Here is a 17,490-nt window from a genome sequence, read left to right as displayed (position 1 = left end):
GTAGTGAACTCCGTGTCTACAGAAATCTGTCTAGTTCGAGTCGGAGCGGCTAGGTCAGCGTCGGCTGACGACAAACAACAACTCTGCTGCGATGAACACACAACTGACTAGCAAGTACACAATTCGGTGGCGAGTATACAACTGAGTGGCGAATACAGAACTGTCCTAGCGCTCGCGACTCCAGCGCTTAAGAAACCAGAAGCCAGCGGTGGCGCGCGCAGACTTGCGGCGATTTCCTGTCTCGCTGGCGCTGCTTATGCGGATGGCGTCCGGACTTTGATGCTGCCAACCTTTTGGCAGCGGGCTCGGGTGGCATTACTGGCTAGGATATAACATTCACAGCTTTAATTCTACCAGTACATCATCTCCTATCTTCCAAAACATCCTCGTGCGTAACTTGTGGGATCAGCACTTCTGGAAGAAGGGATAGTGTAGTATATGGCTTAGCTACAGCCTGGGGGATATTTCCAAAATGAATTTTTCACTTTGCAGCAGAGTAAGCACTGTATGAAACTTCCTGGCTGATTGAAACTGTGCACCAGACTGCTATTTGAACTCATGACTTTTGGCTTCGGCAAGAAAGTGCTGTACCAACTGAGCTACCCAGGTATGACTCATGACCTGTCTTCACAGCTTTACTTTGCCATTACCTGATCTGCTATCTTCCACAAACTTCACAGAAGTCCTCCAGCATAATTTGCAGGACTAGCAATCCTGAAAGAATGGATAATGCAGAGACATAGTTTAGTTCTGAAGATAGGAGATGAGATATCAGCGAAAGTAAAGCTGTGAGGATGGGTCATGAGTTGTCCTTGGGTAGCTCAATCAGTAGAGCACATTCCCGTGAAGGGCAAGGATCCCCAGTTCAAGTCTCAGTCTGGCACACAGTTTTAATTTGGCAGTATGTTTCATATAAGTACACCCTTCATTGCTGCGTGAAAAATTCATTCTGGCATTAGAACTCAAAGATCTACCACATTGCAGGGATGATGATTTCTACATTTACCCACTGATGCAAACAGTCCCAAAAATTTCCTGTGGATGATTTAGTGAGCCAGTCAAGGCATTTGTCAAACCAATAATGTATGAACAATATTCTGAAAAGGAGCGTTGCCACTCACGATATAGAGGAGATGCTGAGTCGCAGATAGGCACAACAAAAAGACTGTCACAAACAAATAAATGTTTCAGCCAGTAAGGCCTATGGTGAGTGGCAACTTTCCTCTTCATAATATTGTCACATTACATCCTGGATTTTCCATTTTTTGATTCAGGAACATATACATGTAGATCTTTAATACAGTTATTCTCATCATGGAAGATGGAACTGTTCACAAAAAACTCATCACGAAGATGTAGAAGAAATGGCAAAACCAAAACTTCACAAAACCACCTCTGTCCTCTGAACTACACCCTCCACACACTGCACGTCAAGGACCTCTTTAGACCTATCACACCTGCTGTGTAGTAGTTGCTGTTTCTTTAGAAATGTTCTGGAGAGATTGTATGTCATACAGGGTCCCTACCATCAGGAACTGTTCTTCTAAGTACCTATCTATTATTTTAATACTGACATTGAGCCACAATTCATCTACATGTTCCTACTCACTGTTAATTTTTTGCGATCTTCTTCTAGATGTGACACAATGGCATATTTAGCATAATATGTAAATGTTCCTACTTATTTTAGCTGCCCTTTATGGATCAAGTAATCACTGTTGCTACAACTGCCTTATGGTCATTGACACCAGTTTTGATATGGATATCCTCAAAGAGGTCAGGTCTGTTTGTTTCCATTAGATCTAATGTGGAGACGAAGACACATATTTTCTGATTTCAAACAAGAAATAGTGGCCTCCTAGCAGCATAAACAATAGAAGGAATAAAGACAACCCACCATACAGTTGAGACATTGAGTGCATGGGCACATAAACAAGACTGAAAACATTGTTAAGATTTTTGGGCTTGTTTTGAACAGAGATTCTTATGGATCCATCAGGAAGGTGGAGGTCAGTGACCAGGAAGGTGGCATGCTGGGCTGAGGAGGACAAGAGAAAATATATTAGAGAAAAGTGTCAAGGCTGTGAAGGAATAAGCACAGAATGTGTTGGCTCAGGGTCAAATCCACCAATGAATCTGAATCAATTGAGGAGTTTTGGATCTTGAGTGTCTATGAATGTTTCCTCTAAATAGTACATACACATGTCAGGTTGGAGGATATCACATGAGTGTTCAAGGATTTGTGCGTTATCTTCTCCTAAAATGAGAAGCAGTTTTGGGCAAGGAAGTAGTTGGTCAGGTGTGTGAAGAATTACAGGATGGATCTGAAGTCAGTAAGATGTCAGCAGAGGCAATGTTCAACAATGACATGGTCATGTTCATAGTGATGCTGGTGTATAGGGATATGGCATCAAATGTGAAAAGTAGGGATCCATGTAGTAATGGCGGGAAGATGATTAAGAGATGATGAAGGAAGTAGTTTGGGTATTTTATATGGTATATTAATTTGCAGGAAATGAGTTTGAGGTGTTGGCAAGTGGAGGCCATTATTATTTCAATGGGAATGCAATAAAAACCTACACTGTGGTTACCAGGATGGTTAGGTTTATGAATTTTGTAAAGTATGTAGAAGATGGGTGAGAAGGAGTAATGAACTGAGGATAGAAATGGATTCAGGAAAGAGGTTCTAGGTTGGCCTAAGGATTTGAGAAGGAATTAGAGGTTATGCTGGACTTCTGAGATGGGATCACCGGGGCAAGTTTGTGGGTAGAAGAGTTAGACAGTTGGTAGATGATGTCAATCAGGTATTCACTGTTTTTCATCACAACAATGTTGAAGATTTTGCTTGCACAGAGAGTGATCAAACCATGTTCTTTCTTCAGGGCATGGGTGGTTATTCTTCCCTCTGTTGAGAAATTTGTATTATTTGGAAGGGACCTAGTAAAGGAGATTATGAAAATATAATTTTGCTATGCAGGTATGTAAGCCGCACTTTCCAAACATTCTGCTGAATTTACCTACACTTCTTTTTTGTGACAATGGAAACTCTATTGACATTATTCTCATCCCTATAACAGATGTTTTAAGTCACAATAAAAAGTTGTTTAATTATGTGATCATTTTCTCTACTAAATATTCCTAAAAGATTGAATAAAAATAATTTAGGGTATTAGAGATCAGTTAACTGCTGGATACTGGTGAATGTCTTCTCCTACAGACTGTCTATTTTGGTTATCTGATGGCTACTGACATCAAATATCCAAGATGTCATTTGACAATCTGAAGAGAGGTGTCATGGAGGGGGATAACAGCACAGTAGTCTACTGCCTGTGTTACTCTGGTAGGTGATTGGAAGACCACTCTAGTAGACAACTGGTAGGCAGCTGCAAATGAGCAGGATACTGCGTGTGCTACTCTAGTAAGTGATTGGTAGGCAACTCTCATAGGCGACGAGTTGGCAATAACAAACTGGCAGCTTGTATGCAGGGGGTATTGTTTTCCTGCTGTGAAGCATTAAAGACACGCGGCAGGTCTCTCACAGCCACTTTTTATGCTCTTAAACCCAGGCCAAGTGGTACTACTGGTTGGTGAACTCACTCAGTCTGCCAGGCTGCAGTCACTGAAAGCCAAACTGCAGGTAACTTGTAACCATCCTCCCTGTTCATGCTGTTTGAGCATTTAATTGTTTCAGTAGCCTCTTTTATTTTCTGTTATGAGCAAGCACACGAGCTTAAAAATAGATAGAATGGCCATATCCCTGGTTGTGTTCTGCTATAGTCAACTTGTTGTTCTGCCCCAGTCATACATAATGCTCATTCTCTCAAATGCAAGTGCTAATGGCTGTCCCAGTTTCACCAACATAGACTTCGCCACATTCACACTGAAGTTTGTAGATACATGCAGAGCACCTGTTGGATCATCTGTGGGCCTCAATAGATCCCAGATCTTGCAGCCACTCTGAAATACAAGTCTGATTCCTCCACGAGGCACAACCTTGCCTATGCGATCACTCACACCTCTCACATAAGGTAAGCACACAACAGGAAGAGTTTCTTCCGTACCTTTGTCTATTTTGTCTTTGCTGTACCTTGTAGCTCATTTTATGTTTGTGTTTCTATATCTGTTTGCAAGGAATGTTGTCTTGAGCTTGCTGAGTTCATGTTCTATTTTGTTAGCATCACTAATCAGGTAAGCATGGGCTGTCAGTGCACATAAACAGCAATCTTCTGTGCAGAATGGTGGTGCAGATCAGCATGCCGGTACCTTTCAGTGTGCATCAGTTTCCTGTAGCTATGGTGTCCTAGTTTGTTCCTAGATGTTTTTTAAATCTCCACATCCAGAGAAGCATGTAACATGGCCATCCCTTCTTCAAATTGTCCAATGAATCACAAATATGTGATGCTAGCAACCATCAAATAACTGAAATAGACTATACAGGTGCAGACATTCACCAGTCTCCAGCAGTTAATTGTGTTAAAGAGGACCGCTGCAAAGTCAGTCAAAATGTCAGCAATTCAGTTGCTTTAGTGTTTTACAAAGATGTGGCATAATACCTAAAATTATTTTATCCAAAATTACACTGGCCATGGAAGCCTACATACTTATTCTTACAATAGCTTAATGCTGCCATTATTTTTCCATGATGCATTGCTTATTACTCGTGGCTTTCTTCCAAACTGCAGAGATGACTTCCCATCAGGTTCATTGTTCAGTCAAATGACTGTAGATAGACTACCTTTCTATTAGTATTACCCTTAGCAATGTAACCTTAGATTTAGGTCCATGTCATTTCAGTTGGGTTTAAGTGGCAGTGATAAGGTGGCAGACTAATGGCTCAGAATCTGAATTTTTATTCTCCCATAACATACAGAGTTAAATCACAAGATTTCTACAGGGGACTTGTCAATACTGCAATTACAATTTATGCGTATTACAGAAACAATAATAATTAATTTATAATTTACAGAGATTGTGTGTAGCCTAACAACAGTATTACTGTAAAAAGAGAGAATAATTATTACAGTCATTTATTAGACATAAAACTTCTAAGCTTAATAAACAAAACATTAAAGCCACTTGCCTTCATGTTCAGATTGTCATATTATCATTAAGAAATTCTTCTAGGGAATAATAACATTTCTGTACTAACAATTGTTGTAGTTTTTGCTTTAGTTGCCCATCTCCATACTGAGGATTTGTTTCTTTTTTAGTATGTTGTAAATTTTCATGCCCTTGTATTCTATGGTCAGTACAAACAGCTTTAATCTATGAGTGGGAAGCATGAAATTCTCATTGTTCCTAGTACTGTATTGATGTTTGAAAGTTATTGTCTATGAATAGCTTGGAGTTACTGTATACAAAAATAATCAGTTTATAAATGTACAAACATGGAGCACTCAATATTTTTTAATTTCTTAACAGTGGGAGAAAGGATACTTATGGTTTTGTATTAGGAATATTTCTAACAATTTATTTTTGTAATTTTAAGATTCTAGTCATTTTGCTTGTTCCTCCCCAAAAAATAATGCCTTACTTTATAACTGAATCAAAGTAGCTGTGGTAAACTATTTTTCTTATCTCCATGCTAGTTGAATATGACAGAATCTTCATTGCAGATGTCAGACTGTTAAATTTACTTGCTAAATACTTTACGTGTGAAGACCAGTATAGATTTTGGTCCTAATGTGGGGTTAAAAATTTAACACAGTCTGCTTCTTTCAGTTCTTGGTTTCTACGACTAATATTGAATTCTTTTACCTTAGAGTTTTTAGTTTTAAACTGCAGCAAATGTGTTTTCCCAATATTCAGTTTTAGCCCATTTAGTTGGAACAAGTTTTCCAAACTGTCTAATAGTTTTGTGACAGCTGAAGGAAACTGAGTGTGAATTTATGTTCAGGACTACATCATTTACACAAAGTAAAAACAAAATTGGGCCCACAATTGAGCCTTGTGGAATTCCTTGTGACATAATCATCAATTCAGGGAAGGAATTTACTTTACTTGACAATATAACAACCCTTTGTTTTCTGTTCATGAGGTATGACCTAAAACACTTTAAAACACAACCCCCAATTCTGTGTCTTTCCATTTTATACAGGAGCAAGTGATGGTTTACACAATCAAATGCTTTTTTGAGGTCACAGAATAATCCTGCAACTTTTCTCAACTTGTTTAAGGTGGAGCTGATTTTTTTCACAAACTCATTAATGGCCAATATTGTACTCTTGTCTTTTTGAAAGCCATATTGATTATCTGAAATTATGTTTGATTTCTCAATAATTTTTTTAATTTGTGTTACCACCACTTTTTCAAACATTTTTGAAAAAATCGGGAGAATAAAGATTGGGAATGTTTGTTCTTTAGCTGTAATATGATTTTCTCTACATCTTTAATCAAAATTTTCTGAAATTTGTTAAAGTATTCTTCTGGCTTGTGTCTTAAATGTACATTTTCTGTGTGAGCTTGTACATTTACATCTGATTTAGATGCATTTATAAAAAATATTTGAATGACTCTGACATCTAATCCAGGTTCGTTACAATTTTACTCCCCACCCAGTTCTAATGCCTAGTTCTGATTTTACGCTGGACCATGCTGCCTTTGACTTGTTTCCATGAGCAGAGATGTTTTTATTGTTAACAATTTGTGTTGCTGCTTTCACTATGCTTTTAAATATGCTTTTACATTGTTTAATATAGTTAATGAAAACAGGGTCTTTGTTGTATTTCAGTTCCTTCCGCAGTTGTCTTTTTTTCACTGGATATTTTTATTCCAGCAGTGAGCCAATTTAGCTTAGTAAACACTTTCGTCTCACACACTCTAAGTGGAAATATTTCATTAAATACAAGGAAAAAATTTTCAAAAAATATGTTGAAATGTACAGAGATTGGAATCTCATCTTGGGCTTGTCACTCCATCTCTTCTAATTTAGAGAAGAACAATTTTACGTTTTTAACAGCAAAATGTCTTTTGTTGCAAGTTTTTCGAGTACTTTGTTCATTTGTATTAGTAATTTCAGTAAACAAAGCAGAATGGTCCGAAAATCCTAAATTACACATAGCTTCCTTGCGTCATTGAATTTATAATTTGTTAGAATATTATCGATACAGGTTTCTGTATTGTCATTTTTTCTTGTGAATTCCGTGAAGTTCGCATTGACCCAAATTTTTGGATTAGGTCCATAAACTGTATTGAGTCACTGGTTTCACTTGATAAATTTACATTGAAATCAGTGGCTATTAAAACCCTTTTCTATTTGTCACTACTGACTTTCTGTAAAAGACCCATTAACTTTGGTAAAAATAAACTTGTTACTGCTACACCTGGAATTCTGTACATTGAAATAATGACAATATTTTGTTCTCTTAATTCAACTGAGGAGCTTTCAAATGCACATATGTTTTTGCCAGTTAATAGAATCTATCTGCAGAGCCATGGTTTATGGAGAGGTATTAATTCAAAAAGCTTCACCTTTCTAAGATTCTCACATAGTTCAACCTTGTGAATCTGAAGCAAATCAGTCACCTCCCCTAGCACTTTACCATGGGAGGTGGCCTGTCATCAGAATGGTTAGGAGCACCATCAATAATCATTGACGGTGCTCATATATTTGGTATTAATGAGTATAAGAACCTCTTAATAAACATATCATGATTGTTCATGATAATTGCCTGTCTTTTTTTATTTAAAAAACAGGAACAGCAGCATCTTTCCAAGAGCCAACAAGATGGGCCCCCAGCAAGAATGCAGGCACAGAGGGTGGTGAAAAACTGATTGTAAAAACAAACAAGAAAGATGATTTAAGAATTAACCAGGAGAGGTACATAGTTTAACCTACCCCTCTTTTTCCTGTCTTCAACCCATGACCAACCATCATAAATGAACATATGCTTATTGCCAACATGGTTTACATGGGAACAGTGGGCTTGGTTCATTCAGCTGCCATCTACACAGGTTGCTCACATTCATCACCTCTGTATGACTCTTGTGTGTGACACTTTTACAGAAAATTTGTGAGGTTTCTGACTGCAAAAGATAAGACTGCTTCCCTTGACAGAAAATATTGTCATGTTCCTCTAGTTGCGTCATCTGTCCATTTCTTCTTTAGAATATGGCTAGAACTGTTCCACATTTCATAGTCACACTCCTTCATTAACATTCACATCTGCCTCACAAATTGGCATACCCATTCAGCAACAGTTTCTCTTTCCAACAACAGCTTACAACCACAGAATCGTAGTGAAAATCCAGGTTATGCACAGCTGAAAATATCAATGTGCAGCTACCTAGAAACAGATCTGCTTCCTTAATTCTAACTGGTTATTTGTTGAATATTGAATGATCCTTTTTGCAATAGTAGTCATAAACATGATGATGTACCGGAAACACAGCAAATGAATCTATCATGATGTTCCCCTTATCCATACATTGTTTTCAATTGCTTTCCAGCTTCCTCTTCTTTCTCACACAATTTCTTGCGAATTTTCAAGCAGAATTTTCATTTACATTAGAAAAGGCTGAAACTTTTGCTAAAACCATAAAAATGAGATGATGCTTTTATAGAGGACAGTGTAAAAAAGAGCTGGGAAACTTTCTGTGACACAGCTGGGAAACTTTCTGTGACATACTAAGATGCCTCATAAATGTAACTTGTCCTGAAGTACACAGAACTACTGGTGATAAAACAAACAAGAAATTTATGACTATTAAAATGAAAAAGCAAGAGACGAACTGATTGTGCTTTACGACATTCGCCAGAAAGGTAAAGGACATGCAAATCATGAGGCGTACAGGTGCTAGAAGAAAGCATGCACCTGGATGATAAGAGAGGCAAATGCTAGCCACCAAAAACTAAAAATACAAACTTCTTCTAACATCTCTAAAACAGTCTGGAATTATGTAAATGAGAACAGAAAAGAGCCATATGTCTTAAAAGATACAAATATGATGTTAACATGCAATGGACAAGAAGTGACAGCTCCATAACAGGTGTGTGATACACTCTACGACAAAAAAATCATACATACACACTACAAAGGAATTATCCAAATGGGATGAAAATTGGTAGATGAGATGTACCCCCCATAATGCTCCAAACGTTCTCAATTTGGGAGAGATTAGGGACCTTGTTGGCCAAGGTAGGGTTTGGCAAACATGAAGCCAAGCAATGGAAACTATTGCTTTCTACAGGAGGGCATTATCTTGCTGAAATGTATGCTCAGGATGGCTCAGAGTGCCATCGATGTGCCACTGTGCTGAAAGGGTGCCGCAGATGACAACTAAAGAGGTTCTGCTATGAAACAAATGGCACGCCAGGCCATTACTCATGGTTGTTGGACAGTATGGTGTCCCACTGCTGTTCGCCACACATGCCTTCCCTGTCATTGGGGCTCAATTCGAAGCAGGACTACTTCAGTCAATGAGATTACATGACTGGAGACACTGTGGACGCTGGTGGGATACCAACCTGACTGTTGTCTGCCATATGGCCTGACATGATGATCTGGGATGCCATTTTTTTTTTTTTTTTTCATACCAGGCCTCCTTTAGTCATAATCTGCAGCACCCTTACATCACAGTGGTATGTTGACAATATTCTATGCCCCTTTTTGTTGCCCATGATGGCAAGCCGTCCTGGAGTTACATTTCAGCAAGATAATTCCCGCCCACACACAGTGAGTGTTTCTATTACTTGGCTAGAATGTTTGGAGCACTGTGGGCAGGGCTCTCCAACCAGCTCAGAATTTTGATTATCTAACACATCAATTGGACAGAATTTGCCACAATATCCCTCATGAGGACATTCAACAACTCTGTCAATCAGTGCAAAGCTGAATAACTGCTTGAATTTGGGCCAGAGACTGAATAACTGCTTGCACTAGGGCCAAAGGTGCACCAACATATTAGTGATTTGCTCAGTTTGTGAAGCTCCTTCTCTTGAATAAAACGTCTATTTTTTTCTGAAGTTGGAATCATTTGACTGTCTGTACATGTAAATCACATCTATCAATTGTGTACCATTTGAATGATTTCTTTGTGGTGCATCATCTTTTTTTTCTCTTAGAGTGTAGCTTCAGTCAGCATCATAGTCACAAGGGAGCAACTTCTAAAACAAAACATAGCAGTACCAATGAGCACAGAGTACCAATGAGCACAGAAAACCCCAAGTCGGTGGCTTCCCTTACAGATGAACTGTATGTATCAAAATAATTGAAGCACTGGAAATAAAAATAGAGAGGATTTGGATGACATATCAACAACAATGGTTAAACAATGTGCTATATATCCTGCAGAGCCTTTGACATTCTAGATAAATTTGGCAAATGAAAGAAGTGTTCCTAAAATATTTAACAAGGAGCAAGGTAGTGTCAGTATTTAAAGGAGAGGAGAGATGAGAGCCAGGAAATCATAGGCCAGTAACTATCACAATTGTTCTGTCTAATATGTACTATAAACAGTGATTAATTAGTGAAAGATAAGCTTCATAAAGAGACAAAATATCTTAAATAATGCACAACATGGGTTCAGAAAGGGGAGACCCACGAAGATTGCAGTGGCAATGTTCATAACAATCGTAATTAAGGCCCTGGATGATCAGAGTAAAAAAGTTTATGGTGCATACTTAGACCTTTCCTAAGCTTTTGATTGGGTATGTCAGAGAATTTTTCTAGAGTAACAGCACTTCTATGGCATAAGAGAATAAGCCAAGGATATTATACAAAAACCTTTGTTGAAAACAGAGAGTTGTGTGTCGAAATAAAACATTAAGCTGGAAACACTGAGAAAAATGTCTGCTCTGATTTTCTGTAGGTAAAACATAGAGTAGCTCATGATTCAGCACTAAGACTTCTGCTCTATGTCTTCTATGAAAATGGCTTGCCAACAGTGGTAAACCAAAAAGCGTTTATGTATATCAATGGCACAACCTTACTAGTATGTAGTGACTTAGTAAAGAATTTGGAGAAGAGAGCCAGTGAGAATATGTAAATAATACAAACATATCATTGAGAAAATAATCTGTTGATCAACAGGAAGAAAACAAAATCTACAAAATTGGTAACAAATGGAACTGTCTGCTTAGAGGATTTTATTCTGGACATTTGGTATGAAGATCTAGAAGAAGTTAACTCTAATAAGTTTCTAGGAGTAATGTGGACAAATCTCTGGCAGTGGAAACCACATCAATGAAATCTGTTCTAAAATAAGTACAAATATTAATTAAGAAAATATTGTAAATGATGGATACACAAATCTCAGTTAAAAAGTCCTATGGTCTTAATTCCCACACACATTGCGTTGTGGGGAGGAGCAGCAGATGTACATATTCAGAGAATTTTTAAAACTTCAAAAGAATGTCATCAGTGGCACAGTGAAACTACCACTGTAGGAATCCTGCAGTTTTCATAACCACAACACAAGAACTAGATAAAATTCCATATCTGCAGCAAAAGTTTGAAAATGATAAGATAGGGACCCTACAAATGCAAGAAGCTTATTTTATGACAGACTGTCACATAGCATATAGAGCATAAAGGCAATGAGTACTTTGAAGGAGCGTCTTATCTCTAGGGGTTGCTATAAGGTGAAGTAATACTTGAAAGTAATTCACAGAATAAACATAAAATTAAAGCTGGAAATAGTGTATAACACTTCTTCTTCAGGTGAAAACTAACTTCCTGAGGAGAGAAAAATGAAAGACCAAGTGCATGCTGAAAATACAGAAGATAATGTAGAGACCAAGTGGGGAACTGTGTTCCTGATGCTATGTATTAGTGCAAATATGATTACAAAATAGTTTTTCCAATTAAGTATAAATGTCTTAGTATTTTTTCAGCAGAATTGTATACATGCATAACTTCATCTATTTTCCTTAAGCCAGCAATCTCAGTGGTAAATTAATGTAGACTATTAGTGTTTGTCACTATTGTGTGTTACCAAGAAAATTTGTTTCACATGTGTTTTTGCTACATCTACAATATCTGGTAACTGCTGATTATCTGTTATCACTATTAGTACTTTTAAAAAAGTTGTTTTGTCTTACAAAAGGTAAATTTGTAAGCAGTTTTGTTTATTCTGTATAACAATTGTAATTGAGCATGTCTAATATTAAAGTAAACTGCAATCTATGTGCAAACAAAAATAAACCAAACTAAGCAGGCAATAATTCTTTTTATTAACTTGTTAACTTCCTTTTGTCAAACTGGGGATGAACATTTCTCTGAATGGATCTCACACAACAACTCCCTGCAAGAACAAGTGTCAGATGACAGTTTAGTCGCAGAGGAGGGTTGGCAGCTACAGTTACAGGTCTCGTGGTTAGAGTCGAATCTTGAGGGGGGGGGGGGGCCTTGAGCTAAGAAATTATGTATCATTGTGGCTTCAAATTCTCTGGAGTAAGCAATGGTATTTGCGTTAATTTGTTTGAGACAGAGAGAGAAAAAACAGGGGTAATTCTGGGAGAGTAGTATTGGTTGAATGCGTGCAGTACCTCCCGTGAGAACTGCATCCCACTATTTGCTGTCACCTAAAGTGACTTTGAACACAATATAGTGATACCGGTAGGTAGTTATGATGAATATCCCTGCAACAGAGACGAATTTTTGATAAGGAGAATATTGAAAGGCACGAAGCTACCTAATAATTCAGAAGATTTTAGGTAGTTACTGGTGGAGTATAAGATTTTATTAGTGCACATGAACACTATTAATTTCAGAGGAGGCTGGAATTCGTCGTTCACTACAGGGAATAATAATGGATAACAGTCAAAATAGCTCTTTTCTTTTTATAGAAACTCGACGCTGTGGCGAACAGAAGCGTTAAGATCTCTATAATCCCTGAAAGTGTGACGGCAGTTATTCGACCTTATTCATTTCCCCAATTCCGCTGTTATTCTCGCTGTGTGTCGATCTCGAAGGTATGAGAAAAATAACCGGTACGTTAACGGCAACGGTTCTTAAGTAATGAATACGCCTTAGGTTCTCTGTGGTTTACCTCGCTCTAAATGCGAATGTCAGAATGGCTCTTTAAAAAGAAAGAGATCAATTTGTTTATGGAGCTTATTCTCTCTCTGATGGCTTTGCTGTACAAAGGCCTGGAAAAGCAAACTGGCTTGATCCTCCAGAAAAGTTCAAACCTTTTTATTATTGCGTCATTTTACTTATTACATGGAATTAATTCTGGAACTGTGAACATTCTGGCCACTCATTTGTTTGTGAAGCGCGGATGTTTTAAAAGAAAAGAACAGCTGTGTTCGTCACTGAAGACTGCAGAGTATATTTTATGTTCCATGTTGAAGACCCAAGGCCCATCATTCCACAAATATATGTGTTACATACATATGAATTAATATACCGTAGTTTCATAACATTACGAAATTTTCTGGTTTGCCTTAAAAAGTAAAACTTTCGTCCTGGTTTCGACAATTTGATACAGTACAATATGCTCCCAAGTACAGCAGCTAGCAAAGTGAACGTTATGACCCAGATACGCCAATATATCTGTCGGAGAGCTAGTAATCATTGCAAACCTGCCGCAGTACTCACCAGATGTCGTTGTCTGTCCTGTAGCGCCAGCGGTGTGCGAGGCAGGACGTAAACTGACCTTCACAACGTGAGAATCGTTTTTATATAGGTGTTCTTCCGTGACTTCACATGGTGTAATTTGTGTTGCAAGCGTTGCTGTAATCCACGCGGTACGTCGATACAGACTTGTCTTATCTTTAGATACATCGCCGAAAGCACTGGATAATAATACCCGCTGATCGCGAAAACTTTTATCACGCGCAACACTTCCGGAAATACTATGAAGCAGAAAGATCCATTGTATAAAAATTAACTTAGTTGCCACAATTCCTGTGATTATTGCCGGAATGGGAAGTAGGTACGCAAGCATATAAGACTGCATACTCTTTACTAATATTAGAAGCGAAGAAGAGAAGGAGCCAGGTGACGCACTGTTGAAGCTATTGTTGAACGAGCAACCATTCCACCATTCGTCTGACGCGATTTAGCAAAAACTATATCACATTGTCTGGAGGAGGAAATGAGCCTCGCTACTCCCAAATGCAAGTCGCCTGCATTCTCTCTCGGCCACGTGGGTTCGAGCTGCAGCCGAAAAACTTTTTGCAACGGAAGAACGCGTTTTCTGAAGATAATGAAACCTATTGGCTATTCATTCTTGCATCAGAAATTTGTGACAAATATTTGTTCGATACTTATGCTACATTTCAAGGTTAGGCCTACTGAATGTAGTCCGACAAAGAAGATTACGAAGGAAAAAATATGTTAACAGTGATCTTTCTCTCTCTCTCTCAACCTCTCTCTCTCTCTCACGCGGCCTCCTTTATGTAGTTGCATATTATTATGGCACTCCCAAGTTATTTTTAACGAATGCTGCTCTACACGTCATAGTGAAGCAGATCCATGACACAATTTTTAAACGTGGTCACTAAATACCGTATCTGTAAGCAACGCCCGGAACGTTCTACCAATCGTTCAATAACTCAACGAAAGAAATCCGCCATTCGAGAACTGCTGTGTGAATATTCTCATCGTTAAAAAATGTCTTTCTCCACAGATTTCCTTGCAGCTTGCCGTAAAGATAGAAATTTCATAGTGCAAAATCTGAGCTTCGCAAGCAGCATCACACATGTCTGTGCGGCCTCAGTCAAATAGTTGTCACCATTTCACAGTGGATGGACGCGACATTGCATTTTGGTCCATATATCGCCAGATTTCACGCTGAATAGATGTTCAATTTAAATTTTTTACCCACAAGAATCGTAGTTGCCCGCGTACTTCAACTTTGTAGTACCTTTACAGCAGTGGCGTAGCTAAGTAGGTTGACACCTGGGGTGACAAGAAGCTTGCTAGTTCGTCATCTTATCCGAATTATTTTCTACTTGCCATTTTTTCTTAATAGCTTTTGCTGTTATTTAAGAATTGGTTTTCAAACTGAATTTTAGTTGCAGTTATTATCTTTTTATTTTAAATCTTAATGTATGGCTGTTCCTCTATTAATGTTTTTGGTTTCAAAAATGTTCAAATGTATGTGAAATCTTATGGGACTTAACTGCTAAGGTCATCAGTCCCTAAGCTTACACACTACTTAACCTAAATTATCCTAAGGAAGAACACACACACCCATGCCCGAGGGAGGACTCGAACCTCCGCCGGGATCAGCCGCACGGTCCATGACTGCAGCGCCTAGACCGCCCGGCTAATCCCGCGCGGCGTTTTAGGTTTCTTCTTCTTCTTTTGTTTCATTAAGACCCTTCAGGATCACGTGTGGCTTGTTTTGCACGTCTTCTTTCTTCCCAGTACCTCTTCATTCTTTCGCTTCTTCTGTTTCTTTCTTCTTCTGTTATGACAACTTTGATTTTGGTGTCCGGCCACCTGTGACCAACCACCAACCCTTTATACTTCTCCCTGACCTGTACTATTGCCTGCAGATTCCTTTCTTTTATTCCTACAGCCTTCCAGTCATCTCTGACTTCCTTCACTCAGTTGTTGTCCGTATGACATGTTGCATTCCATATCTTCTTAGTCAATCTCTCCTCATCCATCCTCATGATGTGCCCAACAAATCGTAACCTCCTCCTCCATATCTCGCTCGATATGGATTTAATATTTTCAAACTGTTCCTGTCGTGTTCTGTGTATGCAGATATTCCCATGTTTTTTGGTGCTCCATATGTCTCTCAGAATTTTCCGCTCCTCTTTCTCCAGCTCTATACAAGCTCTCTTGTCGAGTGTGATCGTTTCTGATGCATACAGAGCAGCATTTATTACAGTTGCTGTGTAATGTCGGAATTTGGCATTCCATGACGTTTTTCTTGCCATATGTTGTTTTCACCGCATACCGAAGCTTCTGCAAAAGCTGTGCTACTGTTGCTCTGTATGCCACCAGTTATCTTTTCCCCCAAATAGCGAAAACTGTTGACTTTCTCAACCACTTGGCCATCTATCTTCCAGTCAAACTCAGTGTTCAATGTCTTGGTCTTCTTATATCCAGTTTTCAGTCCGACCTTTCCTGCTGTTTCGGCTAGAGTTTTTGGTGCTCTCTTTGCCTCTTCTTCTGTCTCATTTAAGAGCGCCATATCGTCTGTGAATGCCAGACAGTCCACTGTTGCATTATGTTTGACCTTGTACCCTACTTGCACACCTTTGATCTTCATGTTGCTATTCAGTTGTCTCCATTGTCTCAGTACTTCGTCCAAAACCAGGTTAAATAAAATTGGTGACAGCCCGCCCCTTGGCGGACTCCTGTTTTTATTTCGAAGCTGTCTGACAGCGTACTGCTTAACGTTTACTTTATTATTGCGTGTGTTGTAGCATCCAGTTCTCTATCTTCTAACACATCAAGCAGAGATAGTACTTCTGTCAACTGAATCGTAGTCCTTTTGAAAGTCCACAAACGTCACTATTGTCTTTTTTCCTTTCCTATGTGTTCTATTATCCTTTTTATTCCAAATGTCTTTTCTGTACAGTTCCTCCCTTTTTTAAAGCTAGACTGGTACTCTCCTATTGTCGACCCCCGTTGTTCTTCAACTCTGTTCAGCAAGATTCTCGACAAAACCTTGTACCCTATGTTTAAGAGAGAGATGCCCCTCTGGTTATCCAGTACTTTCTTGTCCCCTTTCTTGTGTAGTGGTATTATAACGGCTTCTTTAGAGTGTATGGATATCTTCTTATTTCTCCAGATATCCATTGTTATGTTGTACATACTTCTTTCTATCTCAGGCCCACCCCACTTGATCTCTTCAGCACAGATACCATCATTGCCGGATGCCTTGTTGTTTTTAATTGTCTCTGCTAATTCTGCCCTGGTGGGTACATTGTCTAGGCTATCCTGACTTTCGTCCCTAGAGCGTAAGTGTGCCCACGTTACTGTCGGTGCTTCTGCGTTCAGCAAGTCCCTAAAATACCTAGCCATTTCCTCGCACACCTCTTTCTCGCTAATTTTTATTGTGCCGTCTTGTCCTATTACGAAGCGTTCTTTTGCCTCGAAGCCTTTTAATTCTGCTCTTCATTTCTCTGAAAAAGATACGTGATTTGTGTTTCTTGAAGGCTGTGTTTGTTTCTTCAAGTTTCTCGTTCCATCTACCTCTCTTGGCATTTCTGATAATTTTGCTAGCAATTTTTCTTGCATTATGGAATTTCGACCAGTCTTCTTGCTTTTTACAGGATTGCCATTTCATCCATGCTTTCCTCCTGGTCTCGACTGCATTCTCGCACTCGTCCGTCCACCACTCATAACAGAAAATGTGACAAGGGAGCAGGGGATAAAGAGACAATGACTGCAGCTGTTGGATTCGACCGTCGATCAGTGGAAATGTGTCGGCTCTTTGGGTGAAAAACATCTTTGCTGCACTAGGTCGCTGGTCGTCTCCAGAAACACCGTCATTGGGTGAACGGCGACTCGAAATGTGCAGCTCGCCACGGACGCAGGCTGGTGGGAGCAGTATAACGCTATGGGAGACACTCTCATGTAC

General features: G+C 38.9%; 1 protein-coding gene across 1 annotated transcript in view; it reads right to left on the bottom strand.

The window, feature by feature from the left end:
• Window positions 1-13,632, bottom strand: part of LOC126244783 (serine/threonine-protein phosphatase 6 regulatory ankyrin repeat subunit B-like) — a 285,876-nt gene extending 272,244 nt beyond the window's left edge. The window contains exon 1 of the mRNA XM_049948266.1: window positions 13,542-13,632. The gene's annotated coding sequence lies outside the window, so the exon portion shown is untranslated. The remainder of the gene's footprint in view (window positions 1-13,541) is intronic.
• Window positions 13,633-17,490: the final 3,858 nt, after the last annotated feature.

Source organism: Schistocerca nitens, chromosome 1 (genome assembly GCF_023898315.1).
Source record: "Schistocerca nitens isolate TAMUIC-IGC-003100 chromosome 1, iqSchNite1.1, whole genome shotgun sequence".
NCBI classification, from domain to species: Eukaryota; Metazoa; Arthropoda; class Insecta; order Orthoptera; family Acrididae; genus Schistocerca; species Schistocerca nitens.
The sequence above is the reverse complement of the archived record's forward strand: the minus strand, read 5'-3'. Positions and strand labels throughout refer to the sequence as shown.